Genomic DNA, 19221 nt, shown 5'->3' on the forward strand with positions numbered 1-19221 from the left:
TGGGACAAGGATGGAATGATACGCGAGAGAGAGGGAAGATCGGAACCTTCTCGAAGCTAGACCGAGCACTCTAGAACGCCGTACGACAAGGACGGAGCATTGTGAGAAAGAGATAGCTGCTAGTACGCACGTTCTAGAATTGTGCGATCGCTACTCAGTTGCGCTGCCGCCTAGAGAGTTCTCGAACATCGATCCCAGGGATATATAAGCGAGCCGAAACGCGACCAGTCAGTTCAGTTTTAAATGCGATACCGAGCGATAAACACCGGAGTGAAAAAGTGCGAATATAGTGAATACAAGTGAATACAAGTACTGTGTGAAGTGCGTGTAATTAGTGACAGTATTTTGTGTGTGTATTCAGTGAATTTTAGTGCGTAATTTCCAGTTTTTAGTGTTTAAAAATTCCTCGTAGATTTAATTAGAAATAAACCCTTGAAGAAATCTACGGCGTTTCTATCCGATCCCCTAGCTCGTAACATTTTGGTGTCAGAAGTGGGATAGAAAAATGCCAATTACTCCAAGGGAGAATCAAGAGGAGTTTGTGGCCGAGTCTCCAGCTGCTGAGGGAGTGCAGACAAGGGCACAATCAGCACGCGACGCCGCCCGGCGACAAAGTTTCGATGCGAACCGCGGGATGGGCGAAAGCAACGATGGCAACATCCTCCTTGCTCTGCGCCAAATGATGGAAGAACAGGCTCAGACACGTCGTATGATGGATGAACAGGCACGTCGTCAAGAGGAACAGGCACGTCGTCAAGAGGAACAGGCACGACAAATGATGGAAGAACAGGCACGACGTCAAGAGGAACAGGCACGACAAATGATGGAAGAACAGGCACGACGTCAGGAGGAACAGGCCCGTCATCAGGAGGAACAGGTTCTGCGATTGATGGAGGAACAGGCTCGCCGTCAAGAGGAACAGGCACGCCAAATCGTGGAAGAACAGGCTCAGACACGTCGTTTGATGGAGGAACAGGCTTGCCGTATCGGAGAAAGATTAGGAGATCTAAAACAAGAAGTAGATAAAAAAATCGAGAACTTGGAATCTGATATGGACTGCAAATTTTCGAAACAGGACAAACGTATTCTCGGATTAGAACGAGAGATGCAGTGCCTGAAGACCAAAGGTGTCGTAACGACTGTAGCACCATCTGGTAATCTTAAAGTACCTCCCTTTGACGGTACATCTTCCTGGGGCGCGTACAAAATACAGTTTGAGACTATGGCAGAGTCAAACGGGTGGAATGACGATCAGGCTGTCACCGCCCTTATTATGGGACTGCGAGATGAAGCCCTCACCATATTAGAAACCAAGACAGGTAAAGTGACGTTAAAGCAACTGCTGGATGCCCTGGAATCACGGTACGGAGACGCACATTTAGAGCACGTCTATAGGGCTCAATTAAAGGATAGAATACAGCAGACGAATGAAAGTTTGCAAAAATGGGGACTTGAAATAGAGAAGCTGGTTAGGAAAGCCTACGCATCCTCACCGGACGTTGCAGACAAGATGTTGGTTCAAGCCTTCGTCGACGGTATTCGAGACCGTGAAATACGAATGGCTGTGAACCTAGGTCACCATAAGGACCTCAAGAATGCTCTTGCTCATGCGTTGGAAGTGGAAGCATTTTGCAAGGATTCTCGACCTAACCGCATTAGGGCTGTCTCGGAAAAACGTAGCTCCCAACGTGGACCCACCTGTTACCTCTGCGGGGAAGTAGGGCATATGAGGTTTTCATGCCCTAAGAGAAACCTCCAAGGCGAAATGAAGACAAAACGTGGGGAGCTCGAAGATGTGGATATGACTGCCGCTGAACAGCGGCAGGGAAACGAATAAAAGCCAGGGCCACGGGGCGGGTGCTGGCCGGTTCTGTAAGGAAGGCCCCAAAAGTTATGATCTCTCAAACCCAGGATGGGAATACCATTGTCATCGACGGAGAAGTTAACGGCGCTAGGTGTGAGTTAACCCTTGATACTGGAGCTTCCCGGACAGTAATCAGATACCAACTTCTGAAGTCATTTTACAAGAGCCTTTCTGGTGGAAATGTACAGCTCCTTACAGCTACTGGTCAGCACATAACCGTTCGAGGAGAAGGTATCGCTACCTTCAAGATTGGTGGAAGAACATACAGACATAAGGTGGTTATTGCTGACATCGTGGATGACTGTATTATCGGTTTAGACTTCATGAAGCATTACAACTGTAAGATTGACCTGAAGAACGGCACATTCAAGTGTAGAGATGAAGTAGTTTCCCTAAAAGATAACACATTGAAGAACGGGTACGACGCGTATAGAGCTATCATTGAAGATGGTACAGTTAGTAAACAACGAGATATAGTTCAAGCAATACTGGAGGACTGTAAGGAAACCTTGACGAGGGAAGAAATGTCGAAAGCAAAGGGACTATTAAAAACATTTTCTGACATGTTTGCTACACACGATGGAGATCTAGGAAGGACAGGTGTAGTTAAACATCGAATTGAGACTGGAACCGAAGCACCTATACGTTTAAGACCGCGACGAGTACCTGTTGCATATGAAAAGAATATAGACAAGATGATTGCAGAAATGTCAAACCATAATGTTATTGAAGCATCTTCCAGCCCTTGGTGCTCTCCAGTAGTTTTAGTCAAGAAAAAGGATAACAGTTTAAGGTTCTGCGTCGACTACCGTCGTCTTAACGATATCACGAAGAAGGACAGTTATCCGTTACCTAGAATAGATGACACCTTGGATACCTTAAGTGGGGCAAAATGGTTTACAACTTTAGACTTGAAAAGTGGGTACTGGCAAGTGGAAATAGACCCAAGTCATAAAGAGAAAACAGCGTTCTCAACTGGTAAAGGACTATGGCAGTTTAAAGTTATGCCGTTTGGGCTTTGCAATGCACCTGCCACCTTTGAAAGACTAATGGAAAAAGTACTGTCAGGACTGATAGGAGAAGCCTGCTTAGTGTACTTGGATGATGTAGTCATCATTGGGAAGGATTTTGATGATCACATACGAAATCTGCAACAGGTGCTCTCCAGACTGCATAAAGCCAACCTGAAATTAAGTGCAAAGAAATGTTTATTTTTCAAGAGAGCAGTGAGCTACTTGGGGCACATTATATCAGAGGACGGAGTTCGAACAGACCCTGAGAAGATAGTTGCGGTGAAGGATTGGCCAGTACCTAAAGATAAAACAGAAGTCCGCGCTTTCTTAGGCTTATGTTCTTACTACCGAAGATTTGTGAAAAATTTCGCGGATATTGCAAAACCACTGCACAGACTCACCGAACAGAAGAGGAAATTCACATGGGATGGAGAGTGTGAAGATGCGTTTAATGAGCTCAAGAACCGACTGTGTGAGACTCCAATACTAGGCTACCCCGATCAAGATGGTGAATATGTGGTAGATACAGATGCCAGTGGAATTGGCATTGGAGGTGTACTATCACAAGTAAAAGGTGAGCACGAGCAAGTAATAGCCTACTTCAGCAAGTCATTGTCGAAACCAGAACGGAACTACTGTGTCACTCGGAGGGAACTACTGGCTGTTGTGAAGACACTGCAGCACTTCAGTAAATACTTGCTAGGTCGCAAGTTCCGTCTTAGGACAGATCATGCTGCATTAAAATGGCTACTTCAGTTCAAGAATCCGGAAGGACAAGTGGCTCGATGGATTGAACAACTGCAAGAGTATGACTTTGTTACTGAACATCGCAAGGGCAGAGTCCACGGGAACGCAGATGCATTGTCTCGAAGGCCATGTGAGGAGGATTGCAAACATTGTACAAGACACGAAGGTAGAGAGGTAGCCCATGTGAGGATACTAAGGACAGACACCATTAGTCCAGATTGGTGTGGGAAATTAATTCAGGAAGAGCAACAACAAGATTCTGACATTAAACCAATTCTGGACTGGATGAAATCTTCAGCTGTCAAGCCGCGGTGGAATGATGTTGCATCTACTAGCACCACGACCAAGAGTTACTGGGCTCAATGGGATAGCTTAGTTCTTCATAATGGAGTGTTATGTCGCAAATGGGAAAACACTCGAGGGGATGCATCTCATCTACAGTTAGTTGTGCCAAGATCTAAGGTTCGCAACATCTTGGAAATGTTTCATGATGGCTCATCGGGCGGACACTTAGGAGTAAAAAGGACTCTTCTGAAAATTAAAGAGATTTTATTGGATACATTGCCGTGAAGATGTGGAAGACTGGATTCGGAAATGTAAGGCTTGTGCAGCAGTCAAAGGCCCACAGACGAGAACTAGAGCTGGTATGAAGCAATACAATGTCGGAGCTCCATGGGAGAGGATAGCCGTTGACATAGCTGGACCATTTCCGTTAACAGAAAAAGGAAATAAGTACATCATGGTTGTTATGGATTACTTTACGAAGTGGCCCGAAGTGTTCGCTATTCCCAATCAAGAGGCAGTTACAGTAGCTGAGATACTTGTAAATGACGTATTCTCTAGATTCGGAGTACCCTTGGAGATTCACAGTGATCAGGGAAGAAATTTTGAGTCTTTATTGTTTCAAGAAGTTTGCCGACTAATGGGAATTCATAAGACGCGGACTACTCCATATCACCCACAGTCAGATGGAATGGTGGAACGCTTTAATCAAACCTTGGAAAGGCACTTGGCAAAACTGGTGGATAGCCATCAAAAAGACTGGGACAAGTATATTCCATTATTTTTAATGTCATACCGGTCTGCGGTTCATGAAACCACGAATGTTACACCTGCTTTAGCCATGTTTGGAAGACAACTTAGATTACCAGCAGACATTGTAACGGGACGACCACCTGACACTCCGGAGAGTGTTACAGAATATGCTGCGGATTTGCGTAATAAACTGCATGAAATCCATGAACACGTACGAGCATCACAAAGCAAGATAAGTGAGACTACGAAGATTAGGTATGACAGAAAGACGAATCACATAGAATTTAAAGAAGGCTCGCAAGTATGGCTCCATAACCCGACAAAACGCAAAGGCAAATCACCAAAGCTTCAAGCTGACTGGGATGGTCCATACACGATAATCACGAAGATTAATGACGTTACTTACCGGATAAAGAAAATGAGTGGTTTAAGAAGCAAACCGAAAGTCGTTCACATAAATCGATTGGCTCCCTATAAAGGAAGTAATGATGCTCGGGACGAGCATGTCTAAGGAGGGGGTAGTGTTACGAAGACGGGTCAACTGCAATGTTTTTAGATTTTTTCACTACTTAGAGAACTTTTCAGCAGGCTGAAATGTGATTTCAGACCGTTTCAGGAGAGGGTCGATCACATATTAGAAAATCGTAATTTACATAATGTTACCCTAGTTTTCAGGAGCCTGAAACATTTTTTCAGGCCGTTTCAGAAAACGTGTAGTCGAATGGTACACTTTTCAGGAAACCCGTTTTCAGGCGTTTTCAGGCCTGGTTATACCCCTTTGATGAAGGAATGTTCTAGAACGAATTTTCTAGGTGTGGGACAAGGATGGAATGATACGCGAGAGAGAGGGAAGATCGGAACCTTCTCGAAGCTAGACCGAGCACTCTAGAACGCCGTACGACAAGGACGGAGCATTGTGAGAAAGAGATAGCTGCTAGTACGCACGTTCTAGAATTGTGCGATCGCTACTCAGTTGCGCTGCCGCCTAGAGAGTTCTCGAACATCGATCCCAGGGATATATAAGCGAGCCGAAACGCGACCAGTCAGTTCAGTTTTAAATGCGATACCGAGCGATAAACACCGGAGTGAAAAAGTGCGAATATAGTGAATACAAGTGAATACAAGTACTGTGTGAAGTGCGTGTAATTAGTGACAGTATTTTGTGTGTGTATTCAGTGAATTTTAGTGCGTAATTTCCAGTTTTTAGTGTTTAAAAATTCCTCGTAGATTTAATTAGAAATAAACCCTTGAAGAAATCTACGGCGTTTCTATCCGATCCCCTAGCTCGTAACAATATGTTAAAGCAGTTAATTATAATAAATAAATAAAATTAACCCCAAAAAATCCGTAAGTATATACGAATTATAGTTACCAGCCACCAAAAAAATATTTTTGACCAACTACCGTCGTTCCACAACTAGCGTCATGTAAGTAAGTTTTTGCCGCTTACCACCACTATGTGGAACCAGCAACCCACTGAAGTATTACTGAATCCATTCGAATTAAGTTTCTAAAGGCCGACTACGCACTCGCGACCTCACTGGCATTGAGAGTTGAATGGGCGGCGGGTAACACTCATCATCAGTTAAGCCTGTTTTTCCCCTAGGCGTATTTATGTATTACAAAGTTAGCTAGACTTATTAACATGTATATTCTTGAGCTAGTAATTTATATGATTCTGTTTAAATATGTAGACTTGTCCAAAATAAATCCGGTATACCTAAAGTATTCAAAGGGTCAGACCTAATGAAATATTCAAAATGGGGGTCATTTAAAATACGCGAACAATGACCATTCCATTATGCAATTAAGAATCGTCTCCAATCAATTAAATTAACAATACACTGTCCATTATCAGTTAGAGCTTTATCAATCCAATCTGCATATTTAATGTAGTTGATCTAAAGGGTCCATTGTTGGTCAAGAATGAGGGTCCTAAATTGTTTCGCTGATTAAGTGGACAGTAGTAATCTCAAAATAATTATAATAGTGATAATTTGATGTTTTTAAAGGCGTGGTGCTTGATCGTGCGACTCTCATCTGGTTGAAGGTTCGGTAGCCGTCTGTGGTCCAATGGAATTTACTGTGTGCGTAATCACGTAACACGGTGAAGGAAAACATCGTGAGGAAACCAACATACCTTTGACCTAGAAGGCACAAAAGGCTAATAAGTAAGTATTCATAAATATTATATACTATAATAATAAACCATAAAAAAATATTACGAAACAGATAAAAAAATGTGCCAAGAGTCACTGGTATTTTTTTTCTTGATTGTTATGTACTTGTCTTTTGTCATTATAAAAATAAAAAAATTTGGTCATGTGGTCATTTAATGTTCTTCTTATATTTAATTTTATATTGAATGGTAAGAGCAGTGTAAAACTAGAGGACATACAAACCTAGGATGGGTGTATCTTTGATTTCCTTTTCACGATTATGTGACAAACATCGTGAAGAAACGAACGAATGATCTTAGATCAAAAAATCAACGTATGCACTTACAGAAGGCTGATCAATAAAATTGTAGTATAAATATATCTACCTCATTTTTATTTTCTATGTTATTCTATATTGGTGGCATTCATGCAAATAAAATTATTAAGTTACATAGCAAAAATGTTTACCTTTCATAAAATCTGATGTAATAACTTTAACTTAATACTCTCAAACACATTACACGTTTTTACACTAATTAATATGCGACGAAAGTCTTGGAAAATATTTCTCGTAACAAACAGTTTTTACACGAATGTTACGGTCATAAATTGCAAATTAAGTCCACATCTCAACCGCGTAACCCTTGAGATGCGTGTCGAATTACTGCTGTTTTATTGCACGGAAAATGGCTAAAGAGACCAACGGAGACTTTTACTTGCGCCTTGAATTGGTTCAAGTCACAAGTTATTTTATTTAAAATATTATAATTCAAATATTATTTTACGCTGCCAAAAAAAGATACACACTGCCACAGGGACCAAACTTTTTAAATTTGTTTTCATTTTCTTTTTATTAATTTTTAATTAGTTAAGAAAAGTGTATATTTGTTTGTTATGTTTAGTTACATGAATAAATTGTAATTAAAATAAAATCAGTGGCGCTACAACCTCTTTAGGTCTGGGCCTCAGATTTCTGAATGTGTTTCATGATCATTTATCAATGTAATAGGCAAGTAGGTGATCAGCCTCCTGTGCCTGACACACGCCGTCGACTTTTTTGTCTAAGACATGTCGGTTTCCTCACGATGTTTTCCATCACCGTTCGAGCGAATGTTAAATGTGCACATAGAAAGAAAGTCCATTGGTGCACAGCCGGGGATCGAACCTACGACCCCTGGATTGAGAGTCGCACGCTGTAGCCACTATAGGCCAACACTGTAATTAAACTTAAATATAAACAAATGTTTATTTGAGTACTACAAGAAATTTGAAGTAGGTATATTATTACATCATCCAACATAATCCAAGTTATAATTATTGTCAATCACTTATAGGAAAGAAAATTATATTTTGTAAAATACCAGCAGCAATGTTTTTTTCGTTCTACAACGCTTAAGTTTATGGCTTGTAAATAAACATTTATAAGGAAATCAGTTCAAAGGAAACGGCGGTAAAAATATCAACGTCCTCAACAGAACCCTTGACCAGCTCCTGACGGTAAATTTAGCATTTTTCCATTAGCAGGGGTCGATTGTACCCCTTCCGATGTACACTTACTATTATGGAAAAAAGGCGTTTCACCCTTTAGTCTTATATTATTTATTGTGTGCGTGTTATATCAATAAATTGCTGTTTAAGCTCCATTAGCTTTGATTTTTTGGTAAAATATCACCCATTTTAGGCAATTTATGGGTTTAGGAATGTATGACCATTGCATTGTATGAGAATAATTTTTTAGACTTGTAAACATACACAATGACTGTTATCTTGAGTGATTATTGAGATATAGTTTTGTTTTTATTTATTTACTTTTATTTGAATAGCTAATTAAGCTAAAACCTAATTACAAAGTTGAAATAGAAGATAATTTGTACTCGACTATATTCGTATTTAATAAAATTACACAGTTGTTACGTATAATTAAGTACATACTCAGTATAATGAAAAATAGCAGTTGTGATATGTTCAAGCGATTGTTGAGAATTACTAATTGGGTTTTTTCTATCTAGATAATATCAAAAAGTGCAGTTCCTAGAAACCTTGCATGTTAATTTTCGGGAAACACAATCTAAATCAAGATTAGCGCTAAAATTAATGTAAAACTTTAACTTTTAAAAGTAGCGCTTATAATAAATCATAGCTATAACCATTTGCATGTTCGGCATGACTTAATCATAAAAGCTATGAATACGTTTCTTGCGACATATTATATAAATTGAAGTATTAATTGTAATACCTCAAAGATTACAAAAATTAAGACCTCACACGGCTGTATGATAAGACCTCGACCAACTGATAAGGTCTACAGCCAGAAATTTTTTTTGATTTGGTAATCGATCCCAGCCTTGCGATTCTGTAACTCACTTTTCGAACTCACACAGCGGTTTTCGCATCGGCGGTCGCTCTCAAATAGTCGTGAAGCAGTCATTTTATGATTTGGCATTCTGATACGGTGGGACCTTGTAGTTTATTGTTTATTAGAATGCCAAAGTGAATGAATGAAAAGTGAGTTACAGAATCGCAAGGCAGAACCAATAAAATCGCTTTGTATAGACGTATTCGTTACCAGCTTAGCCTCCTGGCTCCGCAGCCTTCCTAGGCTGTATGATTTTTACATAGCTGTTTTATTACAATTATCATACAATTTGAAACGTAAATATATCAAAAATATTACGCTAAACTAAAGACAATTAAAAAAATTCTGTCATACTTTTGCATATCTCATAGGAGAAAAGATGCAATTGACCTAATTAATTTACATACAAACATATTTAAGAGCTCTCCAGCAAATTGTATTTAATTAACCTGAATAAATATGGGTCAAATTATACACGAGAAATGACGAGGGCTTTAAATATGGGTTACGTTTGAAGTTCATAAACACGGAATTTCTAAGCATCACTTGTTCTAGTATAACAATTTTTAAATTACTATTTTACGTTTTTAATATTTAAAGTAGTTTTTTATCATCGTTATAAATGACTCGTCGTTGATAGAATCGGAAAAACCTATAATTTAACAATCGACGTATATACGTACTAAATAAAATATGTATTACGAATTTTACTTTTATTGTACCTCACGAAGAGATAATTACCGAAAGCTTTTAGTTTGAAAATAGACAATCTTTATACATTAATCACTTCAGCGACGGAGTATAAAATATGAGATGGTAATTAATATGTTCACGTCGTCTCCGGTATCCGCAAGTTCTTATTAAGACGACATTAATCTAGCGAAAATATTCTAATGAGGTTTGTAGGATTTTTTTTTATAGACGTAAATTTCCCTTTTAGTGTACATACTCACTTCATTAAGACAATTTTATTTAAGAACATTAAAATAGTTCTAATATTTACCAACTAATATTTTATTTCACAGTACTTTCTTATAAATTCAAATGTCTTAATGTATTTTCTATCAAAACTTGGTGATTGCTGTATTAAATGCCAAATATTACTTAACAAAATCTGCTTACTTGAACCCATACTGTTACGCAAATCCCAAACAATATCACACAAAACCCGATCGTAATGAGACCTGCAAATACCGGTCCCATTTGCCTACCCTTAATCTGCCTGCATTTTACGAGTCCAAAGGCAATATCTGTCAATGTCCTTATCAATAAATTCAGACGGAATGATGTCATTTGACGATTTGAGGCGGGCGCGTAATCCCCGGTCTATTGGAACCCATCTGCGTTGCAAGGGTTAAGTCGCGACAAATAGACCATTTGCAAATAATAAGACGCAATGAAAGAATAAATTAACGGGGGCTTTGGGTTATATTATTTGTACTTCGCTAGATTTTTAGGTATTTCGAATACATTTTTGTGAACTATTTTAAGGTTAATGCAAAAACAATGCTTTATTTCTATGTAATTAGATTTTAAGAAAATTTTGTACATATTAGTTATTATTAAAATCCATCAAGCATGTAGCGTTTTTATTAATTAGTTGTAGTATAGACAACTTTTTTGAATTAATAAGCGAAACAAACGAAGTATTTTTCATTTGGATATATTTTAAATCTACTGGGTATTTAACCATAAATTTTAAGAAATTGATGCATGTAAATAGTCTCTAAACTCGGTCAGCTGTTAATAACATAACAGGATATGGTCCGCTATTGCCCCCAGGAAGCGACGCCATTCCGGAAGCGACCGGAAGTCACAGCAATAATTATTAATTGCCTTAAGATTCACGCCTTAAGACGTCGTCCCTACGGGAGGTCGCCAATTTCATTTATGCCTCATAAATAAACTTAGACAATTAATATTCAGGTCCTTATTATATTTAAAAATGTTCCCTATAATTAACACTTTTATGTTCATTTATAATGTTTACGCGCTTTAAACTTAGATTAAATGTATATATTTATTTGTAACGAACTTACCAACATTTTAAAATATATTTTTTTTAAATATTACTTACTACATATATTTATTTAGGTGTATTCCATAGAATGTTTAGATTTTCAATATACTTGATACATTATCCGGAAGATATAAACCTCCCGCATCACGACACATCGTAACACATCATTAATTTCAGATCTATGTGACATTTAATTACCTAAAACACCATATATTTGGGCATTCTTCCGTCCCTTGGTATGGGAGATGTCTTCCTAAAATTGTTGTTAATCCAAAGAAAAATGGCCTCTATTACTGTAATAATAAGAAGTTTGTAAGAGTAGAGATGTTTCGGTTTCTAATGGTAATTAATTTTGTCTTACTTATTGCTTCACGCCTTAGATTTTATTGTTTCTTGGCCTCATTATTGTTCTTGTGTTGACATTTTCTGCAGAAATCTTTTTCTAATGTTCAGCTACATCACTAGTATTCTAAAAACTGCGAAATAAGAAAATTTAGTAACAGTACGAAAGACTTTTAGTCGAAAAATGACTAAATGACTCCGACTTGTAACAATCCGTTAATTTTTTTTATAAATATGAATTAGATAAGGGAATAAAATCATTCATACATACACGAGGATTCGATAATTTCAGTTGTATTACTGGCGTAGATAAAAATTACCGTCTTTATTTTGCATTCCAAAATGAAGTTAAACAATAACTTTAACAGATAAACTTATTGATTACCTCAAATCATAATGGTATTTTCTGTTAAAAAATAACGCTTTAATATAAAATGGTTTCCACATCAAATAATCGAATCTACTAAAATGTTCTAAAAACTGATTTATTTAAAATTCCTTATATTGTACACACGCTGATAAATACTAGGACATTTCACAGTCTGGCGATCACTTTAGCCACGATAAAAGCACACAATGGATGCACTATTTTAGGACTAATGTTGGATATTTGTTGATGACATGAAACTTTGCATTTCCGGAAGTATAAAGTTAGACTGCTACGATTTATTTTTGATGTATGTTTCGTCTTCATCACATTCAAATATTGTTTACTCTTCGAGTTTTGAAATAACTTTAATATGAAATATGAGAAGTGCTACGTTTATATTGTAGTTCGTAGCACTACTGCGTAGACCAGATAGTCACTTAGACAGTTACTTAAGACATTGTGTAAGACACATATCACATACATTTGTTTGCCTTAAGTTTTTTATTGCATGGATTTACTTAAATATCTGAACACTGGCTAAATAATCTAAATAAATGAAAATTAATGTACTTAAAGGTCATATTATTAGTTGAAAAACAACCAAGAGACAGTAAGCAACTTGCCGTAAGTCGAAAGTAAAAAAATATGAATTTCTCAAATATCTCTTCAGTATGTCATCCATAAATACACTCAAGCAATACAATAAAACCCTTTCTACGTATACGTTGCCAATCGTAAATTTATCTCCAAACCTATTAGTTCGATAAAATTCAACTAAAACGATAAATATACGAGACTTTGACGAATCACCGGGTTCCCTTGCAAAGAATACCGATACCATACTATCATTGACTGCTCTGAGAATACTTTTAAGCAAAACACGAACTTAATTCTGGGCAATAAGACTTAAGTTTTATTAATCAAGGTATATATTGATACGAATAAATTGGTAATTTTGTTGTATCTGTGTCACTTGGGAGCATTTTGTCCGAACTAAACTTATTTACTGGCGCCCACTGAATAAAACATTAGGAAAAGAAATATGTACATGAATTGAGATGGGTGATTCGCGTTATAAATGATCAAAAACCAGTAATGGGGCTAGAAAACGAATAACAACGAATCAAAACAATAGACGATGGCTACAATTTTTTGCTGCTACCGTGGTGACACTGTCTTTGTTCAAGAGAGACCTACTTTATATTGTTAAATTCTATAACTGTGATAATATCGTTAATATTGTGTATAGACATCTTTTAAAACTCTTCTGCATAAACATTTCTGAACCTTATCCTATCCTGATCAATCGTGACTTCTGTAATTCTTGTGTTTCCTTTTCTTTTTCATTGCATCACTATTCGCTGTTCATGAATCTGTAAGATTAGCTTTGAAGTTTTTAGTTTGTTATAATATCTTTTTTGTTTTATTACTTTAGATTAAGGTTCTATATTTTTTTTATATATCATTTGGTTCTGCACTTCTCGCAATCATCATATTTCTTTTTTTTAGTTTTTCTCTTTAACTAGGGTTGCCTGGAAGAGATCGCTTATTAGCGATAAGGCCGCCCGTTGCATCCCTTATAATTTTTATTTATTCTAGACTAGTTTCTTCTTATAAGTAAATACTTTAGTCAGAACACATTTTTGATTATATTCTTTTATCCGTCTTTGGTAATAATGCTACTCTCACTAGCTTTTGCAAGTAGATTTACATAAGTTGCATAATTTTGTAAGGGGTGTGCATCTATGTTGCTGAAACTTGAGTAAGACAACTAATTGTATTACTCAATAGGCAGAAGGAGTGCTTGCATACATTGAGTCTAGATTAATCTAATGATTCAAGTCTGCTTGTTTTGAGTAACGTGTATAAAGGGCCTTAATAGTACTGTCTACGTAGAAAGATAATAGTTAAAATTAAATGTTACCATTATTAAACGTGTTCATAAATATGTATTAAGAATCTAATGGCTTAACCTATATTTATTAGACCTACAGATTCGAGTAAACGAGGTTTAGCGTAAACTTTAACTCTTGTAGATATATCAAACAAGTAATGGATTTATTATATTTGATAGATTATTAAAATACAAACGTTTGTTGCCACGTTTGTGAACGAATATCGCATTTAAATAAGCATACATACCGAATAAAACACATTATTACTTTGCAATGATACAATAAGTGAGAAACTTTAAGGCTGTTTTTCTATATAATTTCACTGATAAAAAAATCACTGTTTTTGTTCAGAAAATAATGATTTATCAAGGTATTTTTCTGCATCTGTTTAGCGTTTATTAGCGAAACCATTATTAAACTATTAAGCCACAGAGGCCATATGTAATCGTATTTGTAAGATATATTAAAAAAATAAAATAGGTAACCCAATATATTAAAACGTATCAATCAAAGCGTAAAATTGATCCTTTGTTTGTTTCTATATCCAAAGGCTAAATTCTAATTGAGCGATTTCCGTTTTTATTTTTGTCGTCTGCGCAGCCCTGGGGCGGTATTTGTTTAGGTTTTGTAGAGTAAACGAGACTTTTTTAATTATTTGCTTTACCCATTGGTTTTGACAGTAAATGTGTCTGGGATCTTTTTAAAGTCACGACCAAGTAAAAATGTTCTTCTATTAAATAAAATAAATAAATAAATAGATAAAATTAAATGTATATTTCTGGTTGGTACTTCTTTCTGTAGAGTAATTAATTTAGTTACAAATAGCAACATTTTTGTTGATTTTAATATAATGTGTTATGGAGATAATCTTAACACTCTTTTGTACTGATAATTTTCTAAAATATCAATTAAAAATAGTCGCTTTATCACCGAAATTATTACCGCTTAGATATTTTTAACTAATTTTGTTCGATTGATAGTGTATTTAAAATATATCTACGACTGCAACAAAATGTAATATTGAAAACTTGATTTGTGGTATTGACTAAAATATTTTACACATACCGCTCGCAGATCACGTGTAGGCGTTAAAATTTAACATTAAACGGTTAGTGGCAATAACGTGGCGTCAGTTAGGAAACAGTTTTATGTGCTATAACTGTTTAACACGGTATCTCGTTACACACATGAATAGCTTTAATCGGAAATCCTGTTTTTATAGCTTAGTGCTTTATATTATTGTTTATATACATTTAATTGTTTTTTTTTTAATATTATTTACGGAACTCAATTTTAATGTGTAATAGACTAAAGAGACCATAAAATGTATAGCTAATAAAAATTCATTGAAGTTATATGGACTGATTAAAAAAAAGTTTTCTTAATCGGTCAAATTAAAAAAAATCATTTGCGCTGTAGGCATGATAATCCGCCTAAAATATTTTTATTTATTATTTATTATTTAGACAAACTAAGAAAGTATACTAACGATTATTATAATGTCATGTCTGAAATGAATTCCATATAAAATTATTTGGCAACAAATTTGACCCGTCATAGGAAATTATGTCCAAGAAATGTTAAAATAGTTCTTAGTATATGCAAAATAACCCGTCTCGCACGCGATTCTGATACATTAATCATAAATTTCGCTGCTCTATGCATTCCGAGTTCATCGAATCCGTATTTCGATTTTAGAGACACGTTTTATACTTCATATCATGCAGGTGCTAAAAATGGAGGTTCAAAATTAAATTATTTAATTAGATGTTGCTTTAAAATCGAGCAATAAAATACCTACTATTCTCCAGGTTCTCGACAATTCGAACCCAACAACGCAGCTTTAGCTCACTAGATTTTTGGTAATAACATGTAGCTATACTATGAGATATTATGGGTAAAAAAAATCATTTCAATACTTCATTCGTTTAATTTTTTATTGATTTTATATGTCAAATGTGTGTATGGCCGTAAAAATTGCATCCCCGAATTAATGTTAAATTACATACTCGTACTACATATAAATCATACTTTTCCTTCTATTAGGGCAGAGGTATACCTATAAAGATTTAGTGTCAAATGTGCCTAAAGCCATTCAACTGAATGACTTGTATGCAACATAAAATGTCCCGTTTTTCCATCACAAAAATAATAATTCAGTGGATCTACAACCCTATATGGGTCTTGGCTTCTGATTGCGTATGTTTCTTGTAACAGCCTCTATGCCTGACAATAGAAGGATCTAAGATATTGCAGTTTTCTTAAAATATTTCCTTTCACTGTTTGACTGTATATAACGCACAGAAGATAATTATATTTGTCATTAAAAGCAACGACTTCAATGAAATGGTGTACTATAGCGATTGTAATAATGTATCTTATCCAATATATAAACTACACATCCATGCGATGAAAATGCACAAGTCTTGTTACTTACGTAACTTACGCTAATGTTCTTGGACTTGCACTCGCTGCCTGCTGAATTTAATATTGCTTATGACACGTAGCTTTGCATTTTCCTTAACATCGCCTGTCTGCGCTTTGTAATTGTTTGAACAACTTGCAGTAAATACCTATTCTTAATTAAGGCGAGGGAAAATTGATCTTAATAATATTTAGTTACGCTTATATGATGTGGAGTTTCACAAGGTGTTCTCACGGTTTTCTGACAATATTTATTTTTGTTTCTTCAGGTGTTTTAACATAACTTCAGTACTACAGATATTTCTAAATGACTGAAAATTGTCATGAAATATGTATTTTGTTATACGTTGAAAATTGTATCCTTATATGTTACATAATATGTTTGCCTATCTTACTTCCTTCGTCGACTTAAGACTTATCGCGAAGGTTTTATTTTATTTATAAAAGCTTGCCAACGATCGACACATTGATAAAAGAACCCGAAAATACAAATTTAAGTTTGACAAGCACTTATAGGCAAACATAAAATACACGAAGAGGTAATTCAAATACTAAACAAAACAATAAAATTATAAAAAAGCTCGTTTATAAGAATGCTCAATCTGGCGGTGACCTTTGGCTAAAATGAAATGATTGAGAAGGTTAAATTAAATAAAAAAATTATTGATACCAAAGTACTTGAAAGCTAAAAATGTAAAAAAATCTCCCCCGAAATACACACTTATACAAATGTATTAATACTATAATTTTTCTTATTAATAAATCATTGAAGTAAAATTATTTCAGACTATAAAGAAACTCGTAGTTACTCAATATTTGTACTGTATTTACTGTTATGGATAAAAAATGCCGTTTCAATTTCCGTTTTTAAACTCTTTTTAAAATTTTATCGCATGTCAAAGGAAAATATTTGCAGTCCATTGGATCAAAGTACCGTGTTTACAATAAACATTTATATGAAATATTTTATCACTCAATTAATCTCTCCACACAAATCGTGTTTACTAACCACATTCGGCATTCAAAAGGCATGTTTGTATTGAATAAGCCATACGTGGTAGTACACCAGTTTATCTTGACCCCTCGATATACAATTATTAATTTTATTGCATAAGCGATAAGGGCTATTTGATTCGGTTAATTATAAAGGTTACCTTTGATGTTTGTATCTTTGGCGTTAATGATATATATCAGGGTATAATTCAGATGGTTAATGTATGCCTTGTATTATAGCTTTTTGTTTGTTGGGTCTATCTACTACAGAATTAATAAACAAATCGTTGTACATTATATTATTGTGTATTATATAGTGAATTTACAAGCATGTTCATTAATGCGCCATATTCCATAAAAACCTAGAAATTCAGGCGGTTTTTTTTGGATCATGCTTACAATTGATTAGTCTTTTTTTTTTGGATGATGCGAAAATCAGTGAAAATAATACTTCACGCTTTTCGGACATATACTTTATGTTGTCTTATTTTAAATGAATGATAAAAAAACCATGGCGCCACAACCTTTTTAGGTCTGGGCCTCAGATTTCTGTATCTGTTTCATGATCATTTGATAAGCTAATAGGCAAGTAGCTGAACAGCCTTCTGTGCCTGACGCATGCCCTCGACTTTTTGAGTCTAAGACAAGCCGGTTTCCTCTCGATGTTTTTCTTCACCGTTCGAGCGAATGTTGTTCGACTTTTTTTTATGTGCGCATTTAGGCCAACACCGCTTAAGTGAATGATACACATCCAAAACTTCGATTTTGTTTCGAAACTAGATATGTAAAAATTCACGTTTACATCCGAGAAATATTTTTGGTCCAATTAATATTTAATTTTTCAATAGTTTGGGATGACATTTAAAATGATTTCTCTTAATTGAAAATACTTCGAATTAATTATTATATATATATTAATTTCTTATTTATTACAGTTACTTACTTACTATTTATGTCAGTTGGAAAAAGCTGGAGGAGGCCTTTACCCGTGAAGGGGTCCCTGAAGGAAGCTCGGATATAGGATAACAAGCAAAAGAAAAAAAAATGTATAGAAATGTAAAATAATCTAAGCTGTATATTATAAATTGCTTTTGTGCTGATTGGAAATAAAACTGGCTTTATTGTTATTATTATCATTACAGTTACTTAATAATTAGAAGATTACTTAATTATCTACTTGGTTAACATGAAACCGGTTACCGCAAAACATAATATCTGTTTGCAAACACTTCCTCGCCTCAGGCTCTAATTGACTAAGTGCTAGTAGGTACAGAATTAACCGCTATCATGTTTATTTATTCAATTATATGTATATACTAACTTATATATAGTAAACTACACAAGGAATAATTGAACATATTTAACAAAGAGGTCGATTGAAAAACTAAGCCAATACATTTTTATCATTTTCACATATCTGTTTACTAATTCAATTTCAATTTCTTATTAAATATTTAATTTAATTTAACTTTTGAAGTTATACTTCTTTAGGCTTCGTTATGAAAAATTGATGAGAGTGAAATTTTACGATACGCGCGCACCGTGACACAAAATTAACAGAATGAAGTTGCCCACGGAAGATGCTACGGCATTGGACATAATTTAAAAACAACATTCGATTAATAATAGAAATGATGTTACACTTAATGTAAGAGAATGATAATAAATATTTAATTTTTCAAATGTAAATTGAACTTTATTGACTATAATGACTCCTATTCCAGTCTTTGATTATTTAATTGTAATTAATTATTTGCATGCAATCAAAAACTATTTTTAATAATGCCAAAAAAGTATAACTTCTTACGCGAATACATAAGTACACGCACCCTTTTTTACGATAGTTAACGAGAGTACAGCGCTCTGTTTCCTTTAATAAATAATGGATTAAATGATTCAATAGAAAAGGATAACTATCCTCTTTTATCGTGAGAAAATCGTTAAATCTCTGGTTGTGGAGGCGTGTACACCCATTTTTGCATGTTTTACTATGGTATTAACGT

Source organism: Pieris napi, chromosome 8 (assembly GCF_905475465.1).
Source record: "Pieris napi chromosome 8, ilPieNapi1.2, whole genome shotgun sequence".
NCBI classification, from domain to species: Eukaryota; Metazoa; Arthropoda; class Insecta; order Lepidoptera; family Pieridae; genus Pieris; species Pieris napi.